This window comes from Sus scrofa, chromosome 4 (assembly GCF_054392235.1).
Source record: "Sus scrofa isolate SSC_HxYL_T2T_F1_AM1 chromosome 4, Sscrofa_HxYL_maternal_Yorkshire_Landrace_v2.0, whole genome shotgun sequence".
Classification (NCBI taxonomy): Eukaryota; Metazoa; Chordata; class Mammalia; order Artiodactyla; family Suidae; genus Sus; species Sus scrofa.
The window spans coordinates 17,976,183-18,003,782 of NC_139386.1; the positions used below are offsets into that span (position 1 = coordinate 17,976,183).

The 27,600-nt window shown below is 38.1% G+C and overlaps 1 long non-coding RNA gene across 12 annotated transcripts in view; it reads right to left on the reverse strand.

The window, feature by feature from the left end:
• LOC102159324 (uncharacterized) overlaps positions 1–27,600 on the reverse strand; it is a 538,926-nt gene that overhangs the window by 179,227 nt on the left and 332,099 nt on the right. For all 12 annotated transcript variants that reach the window (XR_014843430.1, XR_014843424.1, XR_014843431.1 and 9 more), the window contains one exon: positions 12,299–12,356. This is a non-coding gene — a long non-coding RNA (uncharacterized LOC102159324). The remainder of the gene's footprint in view (positions 1–12,298; positions 12,357–27,600) is intronic.

Here is a 27,600-nt window from a genome sequence, read left to right on the forward strand (position 1 = left end):
TATGCACATAGTTTCAATAAAGAAGAAATATGAAAAAATGAAAATATAAGAAAAACCATGTTCTTTAGGGTCTTAATTCTTAATTCCAATAAACTGTCCTTAATGGATAGATATTGGGGAGACTTTGATGATTCTTGCATGCTCTGGAACTCTTTGATTCTAAGAGAAGAATCATGGAGATGGTTAGATCCATTCATGGGATGAAGGCTTAGAAAGTGGTAGCGGGCAGAATACCTATGATTAAAACTATAAATTATAAGAGACCCTGTTCCTTCAACTTCCCTCTCTGTCTTCTGAGCTCTGAATGCTATTCATCACCTGCTCCCCACCTTGTCCTACAGTTTTCTGCTGTGGGTCCTCCTGACTTGGTTGCTATTGTTGCAGTTCTTTCTATATCATCACAAAAGAAGATACCTAGTAAGCAAGCCTTCCACCAGCCATTTTTTTTTTTTCCTTTGGAAAGGTTTATTCTAATACATTCATATTTTAACATTTCAGTATTATTATAGAATACTTTACTAGGTAGCTCATCCTTTCATTAATTATCACAGAGAAGAAATAAAGTCCTTTGGGAAAAAAATCTTATGTACAGGGACAATTAAATTTTTGCAAAGAGCTTTCAAAACTGGAGATATAAGATACGACTCTCTCTCAAGAGTCATAGAGGAGGAAGTCTTCTGCCCTCCATTAATTTTGCATTTTGAGTCAATTTCCCTAACGACAAGTTCCTAGAGGGCAGGAATTATGTTCGCATTAATCAACATTAGCACAGTTCCTGCAACAAAGTAGGTACCTATCAATAAAAATGTGTTACATGAATGAATTAATTGACATGGAACCCAGAATAGTTTCTTGGAACAAAATAAATTTAAATAAATTGCTTCTGGAAATTCCCGCTGTAGCTCAGTGGGTTAAGAACTCTACTGGTATCCATGAGGATGCAGGTTCTATCCCTGGCCTCACTCAGGGGTTAGAGGATCCAGTGCTGCCATGAGCAGTGGTGTAGGTTGCAGATGCGTCTCAGATCCCACGTTGCTATAGCTGTGGTGCAGGCCTGCAGCTGCAGCTTCAATCCAACCTCAAGCCTGGGAACTTCCATATGCCCTGGGTGCAGCCCTACAAAGACAAAAAAAAAAGAAAATTGTTTCTGTAAAGAAGCAGTTTTAACATATTAAGCAAATATTGTTGAATGGGTTATCTAGGTTATGAATCATCAATGACTTATTTTTTATTTCATCTCTTTCATTGTTCCCAGCTCTCATTCTGTCTACTTCTAACTGGCACTTCTAAGAGAAAAAACACAAAATCAAACATTTTCTCAAAATAGTTTTAGTGTTGTTCATCTATCATGTTGACCTGAAAACTGTTTCTTGGACTACATAAAGAAAACAGTTGCTAAAAGTACCACTGCATTTTTTCAAATATTACCTTATGACTTATCATAATCATTTTTTCTATGTTGTTTAAAAAGCTTTTGCTAATATGATTATTTATGAGCTGATATATGTGCACATTTTTGTTACTTGTAAGAATATTCCAATGATTGTCACGGAGTGATAAAACTAATGCCTACTGTCCATTAATTGTTACTTTGGCTGATTCAAGTAAAGGTTTTTCCTAGTCACTGGGCATCAGTTTTAACATTATCACTTCTGTTGTAAAAAATCATTAAAGTAGTACTTTATTTGAGGGATTTCACTGCATAAATATGAGTGTTAACACTGAGGTTACTATTAGAGAAAATAATTTTTTATGCCCTGTGGAAATCAGTGATCTTTATTAATGTAAGCAGACTTTAAGGCTATTTCTAAGCCATTAAAAATAGCTTTTACTGTTTCAATATACCATCTATTTTCATTTGTGGGAAAAGAACTTCGGTAAATGTCAACGTTTATTTTGGACGATTTGAGTTACTATCAAAGTAAAACACCGAGTTGCAGAGAAAGCTTTGTAAAGTACAGACTGCTTTCTTGTATATTAAGTAACAAAATGTATGTCTCAAAAACCAGTTGGCATACATTACTTGTTATATACTGACATAATTGATTATACATTGACATTAATTAGCAATTGTCATATATTATTTATCAGATTTTTTGATTTAAAAAAAATGTTTGCTGTCTGACATGGATGCCCAATTACATAAAACATCGAAGTAATGGACTGCCTAGACCATGACTTCACATTTCTTTTTAGTAAAAGAAACATGCTTTAAAAGTTCCAAATTCTAAAAACTTCAAATTTGCCTAATGGAGGCAAATAAAAATGAAGCAGAAAAAAAAAGCAAAACTAAACCCAAAAAACAGGTTATGCAAGCAACATAATAATGAGAATTTTGGAGTCTCACAGACTCGGATTACATTGCTGCTCTCTCATTTATAGCTGTGTAGCAACCGACAAATCAATTATCTCTTTAAGTTTCTTCACCTATAAAACAAAAGATGAATGTCTATCCCATAGCAACTCGAAATGGAGATGGATAATAACTATAAAATGTCTGACTTTGAAACACCTCTGTCCTCCTGCCACTTTAATTACATAATGGATTTAATTTTTAGGATGCCTATTTTACCAAAATGAAAAATACTGTTAAACATAGAGTTACTATGAATTCCAATCCTGGTGTGTACTCAGGATAATAATCTTGCTCAGCAAAACATATTTCCACACAAAAAATTGTATGTAAATGTTCATAGATTGAAATGTTCATAACAGGCAAAAAGTGGAAAAAGAAAATGTCTATTATCTGATGAATGGATAAATAAAATTTAATATACCCTACAATGGAATAGTATACAGTAATAAAAAGGAACAAAGTCCTAATATATGCCACAGCACAGATGAACCTTAAAAACGTTATGCTGAGTGAAAGAAGCTAGGCTCTAGAGACTACAGAATATATGATTCCATTTGTACCAAATCTCCAGAACACACAAATCTATAGCTACAGAAAGTACATTAGCAGTTTTCTTGTAGAGGGTGAGGGGTGGCATGGAGAATGGAGAGTGATTGCTGATGAGATCAGGGTTTCCTTTTTTGGAGTCATGAAACTATTCTGAAATTAGATAGTGTTGGTTGCACATCTATATGAATATTCCAAAAACTAGTGAATGATGTGCTTCAAAAGAGTGAATTGTATGGTATGTGAATTATATCTCAGTAAAGCTCTGTTATTAAAAAAATAGAATGTTTGATGTCATACCTCACCTACAGAACCACATATTATCTCCCACAGCAAGTAATAATTTTAAAATTCTCATTTTAAAAAGTAGGTCAGGAGAGTCAAAAACCCATGCATGTCCATCAACAGACGATTGGATTCGAAAGAGGTGGTATATATACACAATGGAATACTACTCAGCCATAAAAAAGAATGACATAATGCCATTTGCAGCAACATGGATGGAGCTAGAGAATCTCATACTGAGTGAAATTAGCCAGAAAGACAAAGACAAATACCATATGATATCACTTATAACTGGAATCTAATATCCAGCACAAATGAACATCTCCTTAGAAAAGAAAATCATGGACTTGGAGAAGAGACTTGTGGTTGCCTGATGGGAGGGGGAGGGAGTGGGAGGAATCGGGAGCTTGGGCTTATCAGACACAACTTAGAATAGATTTACAAGGAGATCCTGCTGAGTAGCATTGAGAACTTTGTCTAGATACTCATGTTGCAACAGAAGAAAGGGTGGGGGAAAAATGTAATTGTAATGTATACATGTAAGGATAACCTGACCCCCTTGCTGTACAGTGGGAAAAAAAAAAAAAGTACAACCTTCCAGTTATAAGACAAAGAAGTATTAGGGATGTAACTAACAACAGGATAAATATAATTGGCATCGCTCTATGCTTTACATGAAAGCTGTTAAGTTAGTAATCCTGAGCATTCTTGTAACAAGAAAAACAGTTTTTTTCTTTAATTTTGTATCCATATGAGATGATGGTTGTTCACTAAACCGATTGTGATAATCATTTCGTGATGTATGTAAGTCAAATCATTATCTTCTGTACCTGAACCTTAGTGCCATATGTCAGTTACATCTCAATACAACTGGAAGAAAAATAAATAAAAATCAGGGTGCAAAACACTGTGTTAAAGAAAAAAAAAAAACATGCAACAACAGGTATTTCTAAAAATTTATTTTTAAAAACCTTTCATTAGTAAACAAACAAGTTATTCATTTTCTTTTCATGGTGTGTACTCAGGATAATATAAAATAATAATCTTGCTCAGCAAAAGTAGATAAACAGAAATAGCTTCTCTGGGGACAAAAAGGGTCCTTCTTTCACCTCTGCATGAAAATGTTCCCAAATATGGAGATGAGTAAACTTGTGCCTCCCCAAACACCTTTTCCATCCCCACATTTCATGTACCCTTTTCTTTGCCCAAGGACTTGCCACCATTGGTCCTGAGAGCACTGACATGCACCTGCATCCACCTGCATCAATAGAGGTAACTGATCACACATTAGCTAAAATCTCAGAGTGGGTATTATCTGCCCCCAAATCCCCAAGTGCAAACTGTCAGAGGCAATGTTCTGACCCACAGCTAACTGTGAGAAATACCTTCTCCCCTCAGTGCTACTTTTAGAAAACTGTTTTTAATAGTGTAGCTGATGAGAGAGAATCATTACAAAGTCATGGTCAAATGCATGGGCTTGAGAGTCAGGCTGCCTAGGCTTAAAATCATCTTTGCCATTTTCTAATTGGGTACTTCCCAATTAGACACTTCCAGCGTCTCAGTTTCATCATGCATAAAACAGGTCTAATGATGTACTTATCTCACAAGGTTGTGATGAGGATGAAATGTTGGAGCATTCATTCAACAGGTATTTATTGAGCACCTATTATGTGCAGGCTGTATTTTAGAAACTGGGGATAAAGCAGTAACTAAAAAATTTTTAAATGCTACTCTCGTTTTTTTTTGCAGTCTAAGGGTAGGAGACAAAAAATAAAGGAAATATAGTATATAGTATATTCAATGTCAATAATGCTATTACAAAACATTTAAGCAGAGGGGTTAAGGCATGCTAAATATGGCAGCATATGGAAAAGGATGAAGAGAGTGCCTGTCAGAGTAAGGATCAAACAAAATTTAGCAAATATCATTGTAATAAAGAACAGAAATGTTCAAGCCAAGACTTGGAAACAATCTAAATGCCATCAACAAATGAATGGATTAAGATATAGTACATATCTACAAGAAATACTGCTCAGCCACAAAAAGAATGAAGTAAAGCCATTTGTGGCAAAATGGATGGACCCAGAGATGGTAATACTAAGTGAAGTAAGTCAGAAATAGAAAGACACATACCATAGGTTATCACTTACATATGGAATCTAGAATAGGGCATAAATGAACCTATCCACACAACAGAAACAGACAGACATGGAGAACAGGCCTATGGTTGCCAAGAGGAAAGGGACAGAGAAAGAGAAATGGATTGGAAGTTTAGGATTAGCAGATGCAAATTACAAACAACAGGTCCTACTGTATAGCACAGGGAACTATATCCAATCTCCTGGGATAAACCATAATGGAAAAGAATATTTTTTAAAATGTATGTATGTGTATAATTGTGTCACTTTGCTGTACAGCAGAAATTAGCATGGCACTGGTACATCAACTATAATTTAAAAAAAAAAAGAACACAAAAGCTCATTCTAAATTTGCCATAAAATGGTTTAACTAAAACTTCATGATGTCCCTTATTCCAGGAAAAAAATAATCAATGAACATGTAAAAACAAAAACCCTGTTCAGAGAGATAACAATGAAAGATGAATTAGCCTCTGCTTTCTGACTGAATTTGGAGAAAAGTCTTTTCCAGGAGTGGACCCAGGACCGTTCTTCATAAAGCCAGTCCCAGTGTGTTCTCAGATTATGCACTTTTCATCTACAAAGTTGTCCTTGGCTATTACACTGGAGAAGAAGAAAGACTAAACATTCCCAGGAGGCAAAGCTCAGCCCTCCTGCAAGGAGCACCATTGATTCTGTCAGTGTTGGGAAACTGAATAGAGAGGTCTTATCAGCTTTTCTTAACTTCTTACAGTCTTGAGGGGGTGCAGATGCTGCTAGGTTAACGCCTGACTCCTAACTTGTGATGCAGCTGCTTTGGATGTCACCTGGATGGAAAAGGATCATTACAAGATGATTCTGCAAAGCAGGGTGTGATGCAGCTTTCTTCTTTCTTTCAGGCATTGGGAGGTAGGAAATAGGAGAAGGGTTCAAGCTTGAAAGAGTAAACAGCACCTCTTGAACAATAATTCTCAAACTTAGATGCACATTGAAAGAATCTGAAAAGCTTTAAAAATACAATGATGCCTGAGTTTCCTCCCCAGAGATTCTGATTTGATTGGTCTTGGATGTGGCTTGGACACTGGGATTTTTCAGAGCTCCCTAGGTGATTTTTGTGTGTAGCCAAGAATAAAACCCACTGATCTAGAATATAGATTAAAGTGAAAGAACACCTGTGGCAGAATGAACACTCTGTTAAAGGGTCAAAGATTTAGGCGGCAAATAATGCCCAGTAAAGCAAGGGGTTGGGGAAATAAGAAATTCCTGCAAGAACAACTAAGATTGGTAATAAGAAACCTGAACTGTATGAAAATGGAGTGATTATATTAATGTTAACCTTATTGTATATATTTTTAACTGCAATGATTGTTTACATATGCATTACTGTTTTAATAAATTATTCCCTTTTTTAAGAAAAAGAAATTTTGAATGCTGTATTCCTTTGACACATTTAATCATATGTGGTAGAATAACATTCTCTCTTCCCCCAAGATGTCCAAATCCTAATACCTGGAACCCTATGAATATGTTATTTTAGATGGCAAAAGGAACGTTGCCCATGGGATTCAGTTAAGGATCTTACAATAGGAAGATTGTCCAGGATTACGTGGGTGGGTCAAATGTAATCAGAGGGTCTTTGTAAGAAGGCAAGGAGGTCAAAGTCAGAAAACGGAGATGTGATGAAGGAAGCAGAGATTAGGGTGATACTTTCTGAAGGTGAAAGAAGAACCATGAACCAAGAAATGCCTGCAGCCTCTAAATGCTGAAAAAGCCAAGGGTATGGATTCTCTTCTGGAGTCTTCGGAAGGAGTACAGCCCTGACGCCACCTTGAAAGCCTCGTTTTGGACTTCTGACCTCCGAAAACTGTAACAAGTTCATGCTGTTTGAAGCCACTAAATTGGTGGTGATCTCTTACAACAGTAACAGGAAACAAAAAACCCATGTTTTTAGAAAGCCTCGCTCTGTAGACCACAGAGTTATCTCCCCACCTCCAAAAAGCATCCATTTACCTTGAAGCTAGTAACTGAATTGCAGCTATAGTGCTCAGGAGGAAATAGACGGTGGAGGGCTAGCTTAGCCAGGAAACCCTATAAAATGCTGGCCAAAGTCCAAACATCCCAGTCATTGTAGAAGAGCCCAGGACTTGGATTCGGTGCAGCTCTTTAGGATAAAATGCACCTGGAAACTAATGGAAACAAATTCCATTACAGTTAACTCACCAGCCATGCCAAATCTCCTGCAGGTATTCAGACCATACCAGAAGAGGTCTACTAGAGACTTTGCAACTTGGCTGCACAGTGAAATAATCCCTGAGGAGATTTTAAATATCCCAATGCCTCCACACCCTAAACAAATTAAATTTGAAACTGGGGGTGGGGCCAGCAATCTCTGTTTTAACAAATCCTTCCTAGCAGTGGTTCTCAACATTCAGACTCATACTAATCATCTCAGGACCCTGGTAAAAACCCCAAGGTTCTGCACTTCTAACAAGTACCCAGGGGATGCCAGTGACAAAATCTAGCAAAGTGACATAATGTCCTTTTTCTCTCTGTGAGACCTTCCTCCATGAACTGGCAATCCAGAAAGAATTTAAATGGCAGGCATAGAGATCATTGTGTGAGGTGCTGGTGAAAAGGCATGTTTCACGGCCTTTAACTCTGTACTTCTTTTGGTCTGTTCCACATATTACCTAATCACACTAACAGTAGTTGGTAGCCACCAATTATCCATTGCTGTTAGAAGGCAGGAAACTACCGAGAATGTTGTTTTTAATCTTATAATGATATGTGAGCATATAGACTTGAAGAATCCCCACGTTAGTTGTTCTGTTGGTTCTCTATCCCTCCATACACCAGAGTTTTATAAATAGAACAAAATTCATTCATTGTATTTCCAAGTAGCAATACACGACACAGGAAACTGAAGCTTATGCAAATATTGAAGGGGACGGGAAAGCTGCTGCTGAGGTCCTGACATCAAGAATGATCATGATCAGATCTAAGGAAAAATAATGGTCTCAGGTGGTCTGTGGAATCCATGTCTGTGATTCCCAGGAGTCTGCTGAAAATCCGCTGTGCATTTCAGGAACCCCGGAGAGCCTGCCCCTCAATACCAGCCTCCTGCAGCGACAAAGCACCACTGTGCCCCTCTGGTATGCGCTCTGCCCACACATCTCTTTGCAGCTGCAGCCAGCAATAATGGCTTCTTCTAATTCACCTTATAGATTTCATAAGCACACCCCTCAATTGGCAAATTCTATGGGCAGAAAGAGACTTGGAGAATGCAACCCTAGACTTTTCCCTTGGTATGTAGAGCAGGTTAGAGAAAGGTATGACAATGCCAGCCCAGTAACAGCTGCCTGCCACATTCAGCTCTGCAGTACAATTCAGCAACTATGTACTTAGACCCTAAATGGGACTGGACTCTGGGGAAACAGAAGACAAAGAAGAGGAGATGCTTCTCCCCCAGGCTTTTCTAGTCTAACACCCAGGTCAGACACACAAGGCAACCATGTCAGAAAGATTTGAGTTCACTCCTGTTACACTCAGGTTTAACTGCTTAAGAAGCCATCTATGTCAAAAGAATGAACCAAGTATTATCTAGGACGCCTGATCTCATTCAGATTTGGAAAATTTGAGATCTCGTGGAAAACCTTCTATTTTATCAGTGTTTTTACTGCCATCCTCCTGTTTTTTCAGGAGTACAGTAATGTGAGTTCATCAAACATATTGAAACAGTAAGCCGAAAACAAATAAAAAGCATTTGGGCTTAGGTCCACGGATCTCATCCAGAATTTTGTCTCCTTAGTCATCATTAAACTCAGAGCACCTGCAAATAGAGCAGGGCTCACACAATGACACACTAGCATGAATGAGTTTTTCTTTTACTCAATATGCGTTTACTGAACTCTGGTAAAAATGATGGCTATCTTTACTTCAGGTATTGCCTCTTAACCTCCGTTACTTACTTCGTTACTCACAAAATCTCTAAGAAGTGTCTTTAGACACTTTTATCTTTATCTTAAACACTGAACTATGACACTGACCCTTTATGACCAGTCCTGGGGAACAGGGTACATTTTCTGGGTGCTTGGGTACAAAGGAAACACATGCCCAGCCCTAAATTTACAGACTAATTTCTTTAAAGTATCTGAATATCTTCTAGTATAATCTTTTCACACACTCCTTTCAGACACAGTAGTAAGAAATGCTTTATTATCAGTCAGTTGGGAAAGTCTGTAAGAGCTCCTTTGGTTTCAATAATGTTAAAAAAAATAAATTTGTATGCTATAAATCACAGGCAGCAACTACATTTTAAAGTTATGCAAGCTGTTGCTAATTCTTTGAGTTAGAAACTCCTTGCAGTAACTCTGTAGGTGAGCCTATGACCTACATTTGTGAATTGGTCATGGAGTTAGCATTAACACATGGAATTTGACTGCAGAGTGACCAGTCTTGTCAAATATCCTTGAATGCTCCAGAAATGTTCACAGGATGTATGTTACCTATTTGTACATATTTAATGCATTCATCCTCCAGGAAACAACTGCTGTGTTTTAATTACTGACACTGTAACACTCTATATAGCTAAATCCTTGGATTGATTATAAATTGAATTTTTCTGGATTCACCTATAGTCATCTGGATTTGCCACCATTTGGCTTGATTGAATCTTTTAGGGAAAGATAATGAATACAGCTATTCAAAGCATCTATTGTCATAGCTCTCCCTATGAACCTGGCTAACATAAGAAGTGGAGGCCCTTATGCCAATACAAGAGCTTGATAGGGTTGCATTTTCATAAACAATGGCAGAACTTAGGTTCACTGACATTCTCCTAGGTTTTTATTTTCAACCTTTGTTGTTTTTTCTTCTTTAATTTAAAAGCTTTGTCTTTGGAAAGCCAAAACTATAAATTAAGAAGCAAAAAAAAAAAAAAATCACATAAATCTGATTTCTTCTTTAAATGTGCCTTCAAAAATTTTGTAGGTAGAGATCTTTGGGTTGTGTGAATGCAGCCTTTTTTATGGGTATGCTGAAGTTTTATTATGGTACAATCCTCTCCTACCTGCCAGGGAGGAAAACATACTCTCCATCACATAACAATATCTTCCATTTTGCTTTCATTTTGTTTTCATAGCACTCAAATGTACTCTTTTATATGATATGTATTCATTAAGATAATTTAATCTAGGCTAGGCTTGTGATAATTCCAAATCTATCATTTTAATAAACAAAAACTTACTTCTTGCTCACCTTAAGTCTGATGCCAATGAGTACAAGCTCTCTTCCATCTAGTGGCTCAGGGATCCAGGTTTGCTCAATTTGTGATGCCACTGAGAACCAGTCATCTACCCATGCACTTAGCCTGGACACTGAGAACTGCACCACACCTCACTGTTAAGTTACCAAGACTTCGATATTTCACTCTTATCATTACCATTTCTTTATTCTTCCACTACTATCTTGAGAAAGCAAATGGTTTGACTGTTCATTACAGGAATTTTCCCAAATCCCATCAACTATTCAATAGAAAGTATCCACAGACCATGACCTAAGATATTTTGTCTCCTTTGTCTCAAAATTCCTACCTAGCAGTTTTCATCGATCCTGGACTACTGAATTACGGTTGTAAGGTTCATCTCTTTTATGGGGGTAAGCAATGAACTCTGCTTTATCTTATCAGCAAGTGTGTTGGTGATGCATGGGGAGTCAGTTTTTCAGCAGAACCATCATAGTACATTGCTTCCATGCTGAGAAAAGGGAAGAATCGAGAAGGTAAACTGACCTTATACATGTATCAGACTGGAAGTGATATATCATTTTCACTCACATTGCATTTGCCAGAATTCATTCATATGGTAATAACTTTCCTACAGAAGAAACTGGAAAATATTACCTTCCTCGTGTCGTGGAAGAACAAGTGGTATAGAGAGCACATAGCATTGCTTCTGCCACAATATGAAAATAATAAAACAATAAAATCTAATATCTATATAACACTCACAAGATGCCAGGCACTAGTCTAACTCCTTTACATATCCTAATACATTTAATTCTCACAATAACTCAATGAGGTAGGCATTTTATTATCCATTTTTCAGAAGAATAAACAAAACAGAGAGATTAGGTGATTTTTCTCAAGGTCATTCAGTCATAAGTGGTGTAACCCCACAATTCCACATAAGAAAGGACACGGATGAGTCTGTGCTTTTAATCTCTAAGCTGTACTGTCTTAGGTAAATGAAGGGAAAAATTACAGTGCAGATTTCACAGGCATGGCATTCTTCCTAATAATCACAAAACAACAACAGATTGAAGCTCTTTATAAATTATATTAATAAGAGTATTTAATATATCTTTGTACTCAAAATTTTATATAAGCTGTATTGAATTCGCTTCTTAAGCAACTTTTGAAGGCACCAAGTTAAATTAGCATACATTTCTTCACTCTATAACTTACACCATTTTACTTCATAAAGAAACAAATGGGGCTATCATTTAGTGTTTTTGAGAATATCCAGAACATTGTTGGCAATGGACAAATGTCAACAAACAATAATTTTGAAATAATGAATTATCATTATTCTGTTTATATGGGCATTAATGAAAGGCTAGTTTTCTTTCAGCCAATGGAATGTGAGCCATTGCCTGAACTGATACTCAAACAATTTCTCCTTAAGATAAATGTAAATGGCCTATCTTTTAAGAAGTCCTTTAAATACACTGGCAGTTTAATCTTTTTATTTAAAAGTCTCAGGGAAAAAAAAAAAAAAAAAAACTGCCGTGGAATTGTTATTAGTTTTCTCCATAACAGAGGATTCCAGAATTTCGTATTTTAAGGGGATTTCTGTGACATGAGTAACTCCTAAGACTGATGTTTATAACACGGCCTCCATGCAGTGAGAATGTTTTAATTTCCCCCAACTGATTGGAGACTCGGGGGAAAATATAACAGATGTGAAGAGCCATTCAAGGGTATCTTTGGACTTACCAGAGTTAAAGTGTCTCCATGATGACTCTGCATGTTAGTAAATTCAAGACCAGTTGTCCTGGAATTAAAGAAGTTTAAGATGCTATTAAAAATGAGTGGACCATAGGGGATTCATTGGAAAAATATATTGCATTTAATTAAGCATTCCTGGTTATCTAAACCTCCCACTCACAAAATAAAAGTGGTTTTTGGAAGCTGCCACAGCCCAGTCAATGACTGAGCTGCAGTTGGAAAAGAAAATGAAGTCCAAATGCTATTTGAAAAGAAGAGAGGATTAAGCCTTTTATTGTTGAGTTTGTATGCTTGAGACATTCGGCATTTCAAAGAAGGTGAATGAGGTGAACAACCCAGGTGGCATGACTATGAATGGCAAACTGGTGATCAAGATGGGATGGGAGAAGCTGAAGACAGCCTTTGTCCCTTGAGTCTGTTTTTTTTTTTGTTGTTGTTTTTTTGCTTTTTCTAATAGTTCTTAGAAGCAGATACAGAAACCCAGATTGGATAAACTGAAGCAGTGTCTAAGGATGTACCATAGTAAATCCCAGAGCCTTCTAAAACATGGGCTTTCTGAATCATATTTGGAGGCAATGATACCATCTTTGCAATGAACTTGTAACTGAACTCAGATACAAGATTTAATGAATAAGCACTTTCATCTCTAGTTTCCTGTTTTGTTCATTTAAAAAATATGTTCTGATTTTCATGGTCTATAGACAATCCACACTTTGTAAATACCATATCATTTACCATTTGGCAGTGTTTTTTTTTTTTTTCCCCTTGGCTATTGGTGTTATCTTCATGGCCAATCAGTGTTTGTATAAATTTTCTATAAGAACAGGAAAACTGTATTTGTTTTCTTCTCCAAAGCAAAACGGCAGACATTTGGTACCTATCTAAATTCATCCCAATGCAAGTTAGAGGTTTTCATGATGTCGAACTTTCACAATCTCCTACAAAAAAGAACACAGATGATGTCTGCATCCCTGTTTTTGTTTTTCACTCACTCCTCTTAGCTACTTCCTTTGGTTGAGCTCTCACAGCATGATGGAGACTAGCATCCCGCATTTCCCTGACACTGGGATATTGTCATCTGATTGGCCATCATAACCAAACGGACTGAAGCCTTAAATCGTGTCTGACTTTTCAGTCTATAACATGGCACAGATGACCAGATGCAGAAATCAGATCACTTTTATCATAAAGTGATATCTAAATACATACACGAATTATTCTGATAATGAAATACTTTTGCTGATGCTCGCTGCTTAGGTTCCCATAACAGACATGTCAGTTCAGTGATTCTCAAACTTTAATGAACATCAAAATCACCTGGAGGGCTTTTTAATGCCATAAATTGCTCTGTCCCACTCCCAGAATATCTGATTCAATAGACCTGGGATAGATCTTGAGAATCTGCATTCCTAAAAAGTTTCTAGATAGTAATGTTAATGTTACTTGTTTGGGTGCCAAACTCTAAGAACCACTGCTCTAGTGTCAATATACTAGTGCCCCAAATTCCTTCTTCAAGGCCAGTGCACCCAGCTCCCAACCCTCAAGTAGTGCTATTGGCTACTGACCATGTACAGTTGATATGTTTGTTGGAAATTGCTCTTAGACCCAATTTTTTGACCCCTCCAAGAACTTGGCATGAAGCAAATTACTTGCTGAAGGAGGAAAGAAAAGCTTTCCCAACTTGTTTTAATTTTAGATCATCTGAAGGGTCACCCCAGTTGAGCTACCATAGGATCCGCTGAGGTCTCAGTTTCAACTGCACTGTGGGCCAGTTTCCACTCCCCCCTCCCCCTGCTTATTCCTACATTATTCACTTTCTTAACAAGTATGTCTCCCTAGACCATCCTCCAATAAACTTTTGCACAAAACTCCAAATCTCAGAATCTGTTTCAGTGGAATCCATTAAAAGACAGCATCAAGAAGTTCCCATTGTGGCTTGGTTTGATCCCTGACCTCGCTCAGTAGGTTAAAGGTGGGTTTGATCCCTGACCTTGCTCAGTAGGTTAAAGACCTGGCGTTGCCACAAGGTTTGGCGTAGGTCACAGATGCAGCTTGGGGGATCCAGTGTTGCCCTGGGTGTGGTGTAGGCCTCTGCTGACGCTCCAATTCAACCCCTAGCCTGGGAACTTCCATGTGCTATGGGTGCAGCCATAAAAAGAAAAAAAAAAAAAGTTAGCATTAAATAATATTTTGCATCACAACTATTTGAATTGTTGCTCTAAACGTAGTCCAAGTGTCCCACCAGTCACACTGACCCCTGTGCTTTCTTCTATTATTAACAATGAGATCTTTCACCATCTGGTCTGAGAAACATATTATTCAACTACATTTTCTCAGTTTTGTCTTATCAGGTTCTGCCCTCTACCCCCGAATTCCTCATATGCATCAAGAAAAAGAATTGTCCTGTATAAAAATAAAACATCCTGAAGAATTTACACTATTTAAAAGCACAGCTTTCTTGGCACAGCTTTCTCTCCTCAAACTAGTCTTCCTGTTTATGATAATTTGATGGTTAAGAAGTATTATAGCCTGAAATTCTCTACTTTTAACCCAGGGTTCAAAACTACTTATTGACAGAAATGCTGAAAATACTATTCAAAGTCACAAAAACTTATTAGTCTTTTGCTGATCTTCCTGCTTCACCTTACATCATAAAACATATTTTACAATAACCAAGTACTTTATCTGTGGGAATAAATATGATGAGGAAAGCAAGATAAGGTTACAGGGAAAAGATGATACAATTTTAGTTCAATAAAACGTTTTATAAAAATATAGACAACTTATTAGGCATCACATTTTTTTTCTGGTTTACATCCTTTAAAACTATTTTAATTTCTCCTTATGTACATAACTCACATTAACTGTAAACATACTGTTCCTAGATGAAATGGAAAATGAAAAATACCCAAGTCTCTCTGAATCTGGTTAGAATGGGCAATAATTTACCCACTGATTTTCTTAATGAGCAAATGGCAGGATGAAACCCTCTTTCTCCACAACTTGTTTAGAGCTATGATCCAAGTTCTTTTTTGCATGGTGGAATCTTCCTGGTTGGCCAAGAGAATACATAAAAGTGTTAGAAACTGCCTTCATATGCTTGTGGAACTTCCAAAATAGACATTTTCTTATCCAAAGACATAGCAAGAAGCAGGGAATCTAATTCTGAGATGGAAAGAAACTGACAGGAGCAGTACCTGAGAAAGAAAAGTCAAAAAGCAGAGCTATAGAAAACAAGAGCCTCAGCAAGCAGGGACATAAGGTCAAGTTCCTTTGGCTTACCTCCTTTTCTCTTCTGAGACCTTACATTAACTAACTACCGGGCAACTGGTGCCTGCTGTGAACTAAGTGTTAGCAATTCACAAGATTCTGCTGTGCTGGGGTGTAGCACCCTTTTCATCCAATGCACCTCTGAGTGAATGTGCTTTATCAAATGGACATACCAGGAGGAAGAAAGCTCAAGAATATGGTAAAGTTTCAGATGTGATTCTGGATGTCATTTCAACCAAGTGAAGTGCTTTCTTTCTTACCTTCCGACAGCTCTACATCTCTGCATGCCCTTTGCCCTAACCATATATTTTGCTATAGCTAGTACTCCATAGCAAACCTCCAGCAATGTAAGTGGAACCGGGCAGGATGTTCTCTATGATTCAGAGAGTATAATTCACAGCAGGCAAATATTGGGCAAGGTATTACCTGGCAAGCCATGAAGACTATCCCGCTGCTGGCACTGGCAGACTATGGGGAGGTGGCCAAGGCTAGTGTGATTCAGAACAGATGACTACTATGATGAGAAGTTTGAGATGTAGAATGGAGAATCCAGTCTTTCACTCTCCATGCTGGTCCAGGAAGCAAAGCCCTTGTGACCTACTAGAGAGCCAAGTAGGTATCACGTCTCAAATAAAGAGATGATAGGGTCTTAGAGTACAGACCCATCGAAGGTCAAGTCATCTTAAAACTGAATACAATAGTTCATAGATTACTTCCACATGCAACAGATATTTGTTGAGAGTCAACTGTCCATTCGAATTTTTAGAAAAGAGAAAGTAAGACACGGGATCTGATTTCAGGAGCTTATAACTCAGTAAGAGATATAAGACAAGAACAAAATATTCATATCACAAGGCAGGACTGGATGAGAAAATTATAAGAGTAAAAGAGTTAAAATGAGGGTGAAAGCATCCCAAGAAAAGAACATTCTTCCAGGCAATGCTTGAAATCTAGCAGTAATCAGTTACAGGCTACCCAGATATTCATGCAGTCAACACACACTCACTGAGCACTGAGTATATCCAGGGCACTGTGCTAGGTCTGGAGATACAATGACAAGTAAAGTGAAATGTGCTGGAACTGGTGTTTGCTCTCATCTGGGCAAAATTTAATCTCAACGGTTTTTTGAAATTGCAATACATCACCTCTGAATGTTATATTATACAAGGGTGGGATGAGCTATTCCGGAAATATTTCCTAGAAAATTTTAAAAACTTGGGCAGCAGGTAAATTTTAGTAGATATCCGTAATCTATAACTGCCAAAAGAGGTCATAAATATGAAAAGTGACTGTTCTTTCCATTATGACTGGTCAGAAACCAATAACAATAACAGATACCATTTTTATTCATTCTTTGTGCCACATTCCATCCTGGATGATACTTTCTTTTAATTTCGCAGAAACTCTTTGTGGTAAGAATCACTGCCAGCCTTCTCCACTTAAGCTGAGACCCAGGGAAGTTAAATAACTTGCAAAAATCTGTATGGCTAGAAAGAGATAGTGGGACGCAAAAGCTGTGCCTGTCTGGTTCCTCGGTGGCCTGATGCCGCACCCCTACAGAACCATGCTGTTGTTACCCCAGTGCTTCTTTCATTCACTTCATCTGGGATTTGTTAAGTTTTATTCCTTTGAACTCAATTCCCACACAACTATGATTGACTTAGCCCACTGTTTTTGCCTGCCAGTCATACTCTCTTATCCATGAGTTTTAGGTATGAAGAGTGGGAACATCAGTTGCAAGGATGGCTATTCCAAAGACTTAAGAGGTACTATGGCTCAACCCTGGGTTTACCAGAAGAATGCCGAACCTCCAAAACAGTACTAGTAATAAACAACCAGTGTGGCCATACAGGTGTGGACACCTGCAGAATATCAACCCTGCCTGGCTCTTGCCTACATCAAGGTCTGGCATTTCCATCTAGACAAAATCTTACATGGACAGCCCATTTTGTTCACTTCATGGACCTATCATGAGTTACTGTGGACCACCTAATCTCCTACCGCACACCTTGGACTAGATCTTTATCGTTTACCTTATCTTTAACGTATGGAGATGTTTTATTTGGGGGGAGAGGGTCTGGTACATGCATCTTTACATGGGCTACTCTACCTAGGAGTATGCACACATTGCTCCAGAAATACAAAAATTAGCCACACTGCAAATAAGCCACCTGAACAAAAAAGTTCACTTAAACTGCATGAAACAATGGATGACCAACTTTTTAAAAAAGTCTCAGGTTTGAGACTATACACTGTATAATGAAGCAGCTGGAAACAGCTTTTTCCATACCTTTATTTGTTCATCATGACAAAGAGAACTTATTTGTTCCCTTTGTTAGGAACTGAAATCAACAAGGGGAAGTCTGGAGTGAAAAATTACATATTTTAAGCACACCACGTGCCTGCCTCTGTACTAAAAACTTCTTCTTCTTTAAACCTTACAACAACTACATTGGATCCATTTTTCAGGTATGAAAACTGAGGCACAGGGAGATAGAAGAACCAGGATTTGAGACAAGCAGTTTTACTCTAAAGTCCATATTCTCTACCACAATACTTTACTGCTTTCCATCATCCAGAGGCCAAGAACTCATAAAATACATGGTTTCAAAATGGAAACTCTGGTCAACATTCTTTTTTGGCCTCAATTACAACAACAAAAAACAAAATCAAACAAAACCTCCTACCTTAAATGAAAGATTCTTTAATGTTTAACCCTGGCCATTTGTCCAGCCTTATCAATGGCCATTCCCCTACCTTGGTTTTTATGCTCCACCCACGTCAAATAAGCCATGTCTTCTTGTGCCTAAGTTTCCTTGAAGATGTATTTCCCTCTTCCCGGATGCCCTCACCTGCCTTATTTCCAGATCTCATCCTAACAGTTATTTCCCATGCCATCTCCACCCCAGAGCTCCCCTCACTGCCTTCAAAGGCAAATTTGGGAGTTCCTTCTTCCTTCTTCCAACAATACCGCATATACATTTGCCTGAATTTAGCACTTGCCAGGCTATACATTTACTTTCCACTTGTTTGTCTGCCTTTCCGACATACTCTGTCCTCCTGGAAGGAAAGGATTACCTTCGTCTTTATGCCTTGCATATAGTTGACAGCTGATAACTATTTATAGAATAAGCGACTGAATGAGCAATTAATTAATTACATCAGTAGGCATTCTTTCTGTCAGTAGTAATAGGAAATCCAACTCAAAGTAGTTTAAGTAATAAAAGAACTATTTCAGCTAATATAAAAAGTAGAGCAGAAGAATGCCCTTTGGTTTCATCCAGGAGCTTGTTGCTATTACCAGTTTCTTTCCAGCTCCCTTTTCTTCCTGTGAGCTTGTCCTAAGGCCGAGCTTCCCAGGTAGTCACAGGATGGCTGTCTCCAGTTTCTAGAGCCACACATATGCTTTCTTGTATCCAGAAAATAAAAAATAGTATCTTTCCTCAACCCATGGAACACCTGCCAGCTTCACCCTGTTGAAAATGATCTAGGTTTCCCAGGACAAAGAAAGTTGTCCTGATTAATTTAAGCCTGGTTAAGTGTCCATTCCTAATCTGATCATTGCAGCATAATAGAGGGGGATTAGATTAGGCACTTAAGACCCACCCCCAGAACTGGAGGTGAGTCCATTCTACCTCAGGTCTATGGTTACTACCTAACAAAGACAGTGTGGAGTGGATGCTGGGGGGCAAAGTGTGTGACCTATGAATGGATTTTCCCACTCTGAACAATCACACATGCTCATTTTCATTAGATAAGTTCTTCTGCAAGCATTTCAACATTGTCTATAAGACAAGCATCTTCTGATGCCAAGATCTCATTTTCTACTGCTATACTACTAGCTCCTCGGCAGTTCAGTAGGTTAACAGCCAGTCTCCCTTATCTCTGCTTCACTGACAAGTAACCTTCAAACCTGTAGCCTTGGTGAATGACCCAAGGATTCCTCCCCAAATCAGAAGAGATCCAAATTTCCCAGGGGGTGTCTGGGACAGAAGAGAAGTTGTTATTAACTGAGTGAGTCACATGCTGAATCACAAAACAAGAACCATTTGGGGAAAGGTCTATAACTGCAAAGTGTGTTTCCAGTTAAGGAGACACCCTCAGGCCTTTTGGGGAAGAAGCCAACGCTGGCCAACATCATCAGAGGAGCATCCCCAATGGCTGGATGATTGTGCCTCACAAGCCATCCGCTCATCTGAGTTTTATGTCTCTGAAGCTCTGAGGGATATGTCCTCCGGGAAATCTCAGATGGAGGCGGGAATTTCCCATGTGCTGGGAACCCAACTTGTCAATGAAAGTTTCAAGGAAAGGTCAACAGTTCTCTACAGGAATGGCATTTGGAACACCCCTCCCAGAAACCGGACAGCTGATTACTTCATTTCCTTTCTCCTTCCTAATAATTTACACATGATTTTTTACCACCCTAAAAATGGATATTTAATGTGCTGTGATTTAAGTATTCTAATGTTGAGAGTGATAAAAGACATTTTGTCTCAGTGACAGATAAAATTTGGGAGATGAAGCTAAAATTAAAGACTGCATGTGGACTGTTTTTTCTTTTATATGCAGGTTCGGTATTCTATGGTGCAGGGAGTGTTCAACATTTTTCTACTTTAAATACATCCACCAAGAATCCTCAAAGTGCTCCACCCATTTTATTAGTTGACACCTCTATCCTTCCATCTGTATTTTCATTTGGTGAGCACAAATGTCTTGGTCTTTCACGTGCCACACACAGGCAGGTCCACACTTAGCACTTCTGTGAATCATCTGACTTGGATGCTGACCTTGGGTCCAAAGCCCTGTTTCTCCTCCCAGTCATTCTGTGAGGGAGCTCTTCCTTCATTTAACATTAGGAGGGGGAACTGGAGAAAAGGAGGGATCTAATTGTGAGTAATCTGTGTTACTGTCATAGCAACCTTAGTTCCCCCTTGGATCAGGTCTAATTCTCAGGGGTAAAATTTCCCTTGAGTGTAAGCATTTCAAGTGCAAGTCATCTTTATTAATAATTATATCCAGAAGAGGGCCTAACACCTACTAGATACATAGTAAAGGATGAGTACAACTGAGGAAACCAAGGCAGAGATAAGAAGGTAACCTGCTATTGGTAATACAGCCACATTCTCTGCATAATTTACATCCTCGGCTAGTGGGCTTCAGAATGGCTTACAGCTATTTCTTACAAACTGGTCTGTCCTGATACACCCTCAGTTAAGGCACTGGGCATTGCTACTCCTGGCCTTAATTCTAACACAGACTCCATTTAAAAGAATATCTTTTAATCAATCAATTTATTTTAAATATAACCTAGTCACCTCAAACATCTACCTTTGAGCGCCAAAGAATAAATCTAATAAATCCAGTTCTTCTTTGCCCCAAATTAAACCGACTCTCTCCATGTTGAATCACTGTGAATGTCTTCTAGCCTGATACAGACAGACTTGGGAGTTACCCACATTTGAAGATTCAGCTGCACTTGGAAGGGGAGCAAGGAAAAAGAGGGAGGGGAAAAAAGAGGGTTTTTTTTTTTCTCCTCCTCTCCATGGAGCAGGGACCTTTACAATGCACCACAGTGTGTGAACAGAGCTACGTGCTGTGATACCATTTAGCAATAATGGATAGCTTGTGCTGCCCAGACTTAACAGGCCAGTGAGCAACATCAGGCTGCAGATGGAGTGCTCTGAGACTGCCATGCACCAAAAAAAAAAAAAAAGGATGAAAAATAAAATTGTCTATGGCTATTGTCGACATATTTACCCCTTGTTTAGGGATTCCCATGGCAACGAAAAGCTCTGACCCACTAGAGGAGATGGGAAATTTGCGCTATTGAAGGACGAGCTACTTGCTGAGGAACTGAAGCCGATCTGTGTGCTATCACCCCCTCTAGTGACCATCTGATGAATAGCAGAGCTTTTCATCATTTCCTTTGGCATCAACTCTCACTACCATATGTCATGGCTCTTAACTCTAAAAGCATAATATTGTTATATTAAATTAGCATGACTTTTTCTGAGTGGACTTATAAAACTTCATTGTTTTGGGTCTTTTAATTCTTGCTTTCCAAGTTTTTGTTTTGGTTCTATATTTTCAACTAAATCTAGGAAATATCCCAGTTGCTGGCTTTAGCCAAACATTTCCCTGTGACCTTATATACCCCATTTTTGGGAAACCAGATAAAGAAGAAAAATAACTGACATGGAAGGAGTGGTTAGGATCTTTGAGGCCACGTTCTTTTTTAGTAGAGGGGCAAGTATATAGTTATAATCTTAGAGGTGCCTCAGGCATACTATTGTTTCTCTGCCCTGGCCCCCACAACCACTCTCTCTCCTGAAACCTATAACAGTGTCCCTGCTAAGAACTCATGTACAGACCACCCAGAAGCTCACTAAGCTTCAGGGGCAGAAATCTCCACCCAAAGCGTGCACACTGAGGAAGCACACTGGAGATAAAATAATCCTCAATCCACACCCTCAAACTCCTCAACAGCTTTGCAGATTCCATGAAAAACTCTACCCTTTCAAGAACACACAACTCCAGGCCCATCTCATCATTTTCTCCCTCCTCTGAAATTTTCAGCCTTTCCTTTTTATTTCTACTCCTGCTTTGAGTGTCATAAGCTGCTTTTGCTATTAATATTCTTCATTCATGAATTTGTCAAGCGTTTTCAACTCTACTATGGAACAAAGACCTTGTTTTGAATGTCTGAATTCTTCATTTAGTTTTCATTGTCCAGTCAACTAGATTTTTTTTTCACATGCAATTTGATACAGTAAAACTGGCCAAGAGAGACATTAGCCAATGAGAAATCCATGTTGCAAGTTTGTTCCAGATTCCTAGAGGATCAATCCAGCAAGATATAATACCCTGAGACACTCAGGAGACTGAGAAAAAAGAAAAGAAAAGAAAAAAAAGAGAGGCAGGAACTACATTCTTTATCATCTGGCTGTGTCTAGAAATATTAAGAAAAAATCCACCAGGAGTTCCCATTGTGGCTTAGCACTAACAAACCCAAGTAGTAGCTATGAGGATGCAGATTCGATCCCTGGCCTTGCTCAGTGGGTTAAGGATCCAGCGTTGCATGAGTTGTGGGGTAGTTTGCAGATAAGGCTTGGATCCTGGGTTGCTGTGGCTGTGGAGTAGGCCTGCAGCTGCAGCTCTGATTGGATCCATAGCCTAGGAATTTCCATATCCCATGGATGAGGCCCTTTAAAAAAAAAAAAAAGAAGAAGAAGAAGAAAAGAAAGAAAGAACGAACCCACTACATACATCCAACTATACCCCTATGTCTTAAATATAGTTTTTCTTGACAGGTGGGGAAACTGAGTCTCAAAAAGGTTAGGTGACAGGTCAGATGTCACAATGTTACCAACTAATGCTAACAGATTTCAAATAAAAGTCTTTCTATTGTATCTCCTTGAGTTTAAAAGAGGAGTTCTCACACTTCCACTGAAGAGAAGCTACTTTTAATATTTTTGGTCTTTTAGATCCTTGGAGCAGAAACAGGGGTTCTCAGAGAGCAAGCTGCTATATTTGAGAAGGGATCATGGTTGGTCTACTTCCTTCTCTAGCGGAAATCGACCCTAAAAAGAAGCACAGGAGAGAGGCAGCAGTAGGTATCTAGGCAAGGTTTGAGGATCAACTGATATTTCCAGGTCTGTGTATTGTGGACTTTTAATCAAGAGCCCGAGTTTCCATTATGTTCCCCAAAACATTGGTATCATGAGTTTTTCCTTTAAAAAAAAAAGAGACCAGGATGAAAAATATTTGTCTTGCATGTCAAAATTCAGAGCAGGTTCTGAAAAGTTCTATAACTTAAAAATCAAGGTTAAATAAAAACTGTTCTTCTATTTTCCAAGTACAGATAATTGTAGAGCCTGTATATTTGTTAATACCCTACCAAATTATATCAGTGAAACTAAATTTGGTGACACTGATCTTGAGGCAAAGTACATGAAAGTTCAAGGCAAGAAAGGAACATCTTAAGAATCTCAACTTGGAAGCTGTGGACCAGACAATAAGGAAAGGATATGAAGGACGTTAGATGTAATACCCACCATAGAATTGGCTATGTTTAAATCATTAGTGTAAGGATCCTGTTTTGCTCTATAAAGTGTAGTGAGGAAAAAGTGGACATTAAAGAATCAGTTGGTTTTGTTGACTACACTTTGTTATTTAATTTTAAATGAGAGAAGAATTTTTGTTCTCTTTGTTCACAAAGTACTTTAAAAAAATTCAGTTTTGGTAATCCCCTCAGTACTTGAAGTAAGAAAAGTTTCCATCGTGGGACCATTCTTGTCTCGCCATATTTCTCCTTTCTCTTCCTCTTCCTCATATTCTCCCCACCCCCACCCCCAATTACACAATTATTGTCTGTTTTATGTCTAGAATGGGCTTAATTTTTTTCAACACTCATTTTTTTTTTTAATTTCACTACTCCTTTCCATTATCTCTATTTTTTCATGGTCTTTATTTCTTGCAAGAATTCCCATTTTGACAATGGTGGGTGGCAATTCTGAGAAAAATTTTTGTGAGATTAAAACAAGACTTCAATTCCCCCTCCTGTAATTGTTAGCTGGAAGACCTTGAGAAAGTGGCTTAGTATCTTTTAGTTTCAGTTCCTTTCTCTGTTAAATGGACTTTAAAAATGCCTGCTTTATCAGCAAACTTTCTGGAATACATTATATATATTTTAATGTTTATCTTCTCTGTTATAAAGTATAAAGCTCCAAGCATAGTACCTGGCACATAGAAAAGGCCTAGTGCATATTCATTCTCTCTTCGGACCATAAGAAGATTGTTTGGCATACTACATTCTTTTGCTATTTGTTTATAACCACTCACTCGAGGAAGTTTAAGAAAATAGAAGTTCTATTTGATGCTGCAGGGGACTTCGTGGAACCCAAGAAGGATGACTAGACTAAACGTAAATAAAAAGTTAGTCATCAGTCAGCTACTGCCTGTCTCTGCATCTCCCAGTTTTAGTTCAGATGACCAGAAGAATATGTTACATAAAGTACTCAGGCCTATCATTTAGTTCTCTTCTTTAAAAGCTACCGAGATTCAGCAAGACATAAGCCTAGGTTATTGTCTACACAAAATTCCATCATGTCCCCACCCCACCCCCAGTCCATCGTACAAGCCAATAAACTAGAGAAATCATTTTGGTGGCTTTTACAGGAGAAATCAACCTAAAAGTGAAGGGAAAATTTATGGGCTGTAGGTAAACATCTCTTTTGGCAGGGGCAAACGGTTAATTCCAAAGAAGAATCAGATATTTCTTGTCATCTCTTATTCTTTAAGAACATGTAAAGTTCTTTCTGCTCTTTTCAAACACCCTGGGGATTTTTAATTTATGTGGGGATTGCCAGTATTTAGAGATCTGGGCAGGGCATCTGTGTAACAAAGATAAGCACCACAAAATCTGGGGATGTGGGACTCTTGTCTATCACTAATGAAGGCTATTGGGGTAAAGAATATACGCAGCGCGATCAGAAGAAGAGAGACATAGTATAAGATGAATTGATTACTATCAAGCAATAAACCTTCTTCCCCCCCTTAACCTCTTCAGCCCATGACCCCCCATGATGCTCTCTTGTCATGGTCCAGAAAGCATATTTAACAAGGACATGGAAGCAGTGATCCAGTTAACTTAACCAAAGCCCCCCTATTCTTACATTTTAATCCTTGCTCAGCCATTCAATTTCCAGGTGACCTCTGGCATTTTTGGAAAGGGGATTATAGTGCTGATGTATTAAAGAACTGCTAATGCCTCTTTTAAAGGAACTTTGAAACTACAGAGGAAGATAAGTACTTGGCTGTAATAGGCTTGATCCTGATTTTTCTTCCACAGATTGACATTTACTAACAACATGGATTAAGCCTATAATTAGAAAAACGTAAAAATATTAAGTCAGCTTTTATTTTATGTGTTCATCTACTAATTCAACATTTATTGAACATCTACTATATGTAAAGGCAGGGTTTAAAGCTTTGGTGATAAAAAAAAAAGATGGATTTACAGTAAGCAAGCTGTCAAGTTACTCAGGGTCTATAAAAGGCCTCAGGCAGTAAACAAACAACTGTAATTTAATATGACAGGAGAGCATATAGGTTAAACTGTCCAGGTACAGAACATATAGGAAGGATCTGTGACAAGGAAGGAGGACAGAGACAATGTCAGGAAATAAAAACCAAGATCTGGAGAACAAATAAGAATTTTCTAGAGAGAGGTGCTGGAAAAAGCTCCTTCAGTGGGAATAATTCTTTGAAAGTACCATTATACTTTTATTTCTTTCAAATAACATCTTAAAATTTATAGCGTTCTGCACTGATAAATAGTAATTTCTCAGCCAACTGGTTCAAAGGAGTCTGTCCCTTTGATGGAAACAATTATAGATTTATTTTTGGTTGTCCTGCTCTAGAATAGTAAAGCTGGTAGTTATTTTACAGTAAGATTGATAGGTCAGGAGTAACCTTGTGGCACAGTAAGTTAAGGATCTTGTATTGTCACTGCAGCAGCTCAGGTTGCTGCTATGGCTCAGGTTTGATCCATGAGCTGGGAACTCTCACATGCTGAAGGCATAACCAAAAACAAAAAACAAAAAACAAAAAAAAAGAAAGAAAGAAAAAGAAAGAAAGAAAGAAACAAACAAACAAACAAACAAAGAAAGAAAGAAAGAAACAAAGAAAGAAGGAAAATTGCCAGGTTTGCACTAAATCAAAGACGTTTTCCTCTGTCTCCATCATTTCAACGGCTTTGTTTTTTTTTTATTGCAAGTATATGCTGATTAATTATCATGTTTTCTCAAAAAAAAAATAGAATGTGTTATACTTGACATTGGTCCAATAAGTCATACATAGAAAAATGGATAATTAGGGACAGAGTTTAGCATGAGAGAGAAACACTGTATATCTAAAGATAGGATATCCACAAATAAAGCAGCACATGAGGACACTTAAGTTAAATTACACAATTTAGACTAGGTCCTCAGTCACAGATTTCCAGGACTGCCATAAACAATTCCCACATACTTGTTGAGAAAACAACATAAGCTTGTTATCATAAATTTCTGTAGATTAGAAGTCAGACACAGGTCTCACTAGGCTAGAATCAAGGTGCTGGCAATGTGTATTTCTTTCTGGAAGAGGCAAATCCATTTCCTTGCCTTTTCCAGCTTCTGGAGGCCATTCACACTCTTTTGGTCAGAGCCCCTTCCTCCATCTTCAAAACCAAGAACATTGCATTTTCTGACCATTCTGTATTCACATCTTCTGCTTCTCTTCTGTCCCCTTCTTTTGCCTTTTGAGACCCTTCTGATTATACTGGGCCCACTGCATTATCGGTGTGATCTCCCTATCTGCTGCTTAGCAACCTTACTTCAATAAGCAACTTTATTTCCTCTCTGACATGTGTTCACAGGTTCCAGGGATTAAGATGTAGACACCTCTGGGAAGTCATTACTCTGCCTACCTTACCCTCACTTCTTCCAGACTGCATAACCACACATGAGATTCTACCATGACCTGAACAGTACTGGTTTTTAACTTCCTGAATGAGTACATAATTTTGTTAATATGAAGGAGAATTTACATAGAGTTATTCCAGTATTCAAGCTCTATAGGATTCTGATGGATTTATCAGGCATCTCATACATTCCAGGATTTCAGGAAAAAACAACAAAATAATTATTTTCTTGAGGCCATTTCTTTCCCCAGGACAAAACACACACCCTCCCCCTAACGTGTATTCAGATTGTTTGCAGTTCAATAATCACTATGTTAATATTAATAGCTTGAGTTTTAATTTCTCACCTTCTGGGTTTTAAGACATGAGACTATGCTACGACAAGAACAATACAGGACACGTAGTAATTTTGACTTGTCTGTCTTCTAAAGAATTATTCATTTGCTTTGCTCAGCCCATTGAAATGCTGATCTTGGTCCAAGGGATATTAAACTGACTCACATCATATAAAAACCAAAGAGCTTCTGAAGAAGAAAAAAATCCGTGAGAGAGAAGG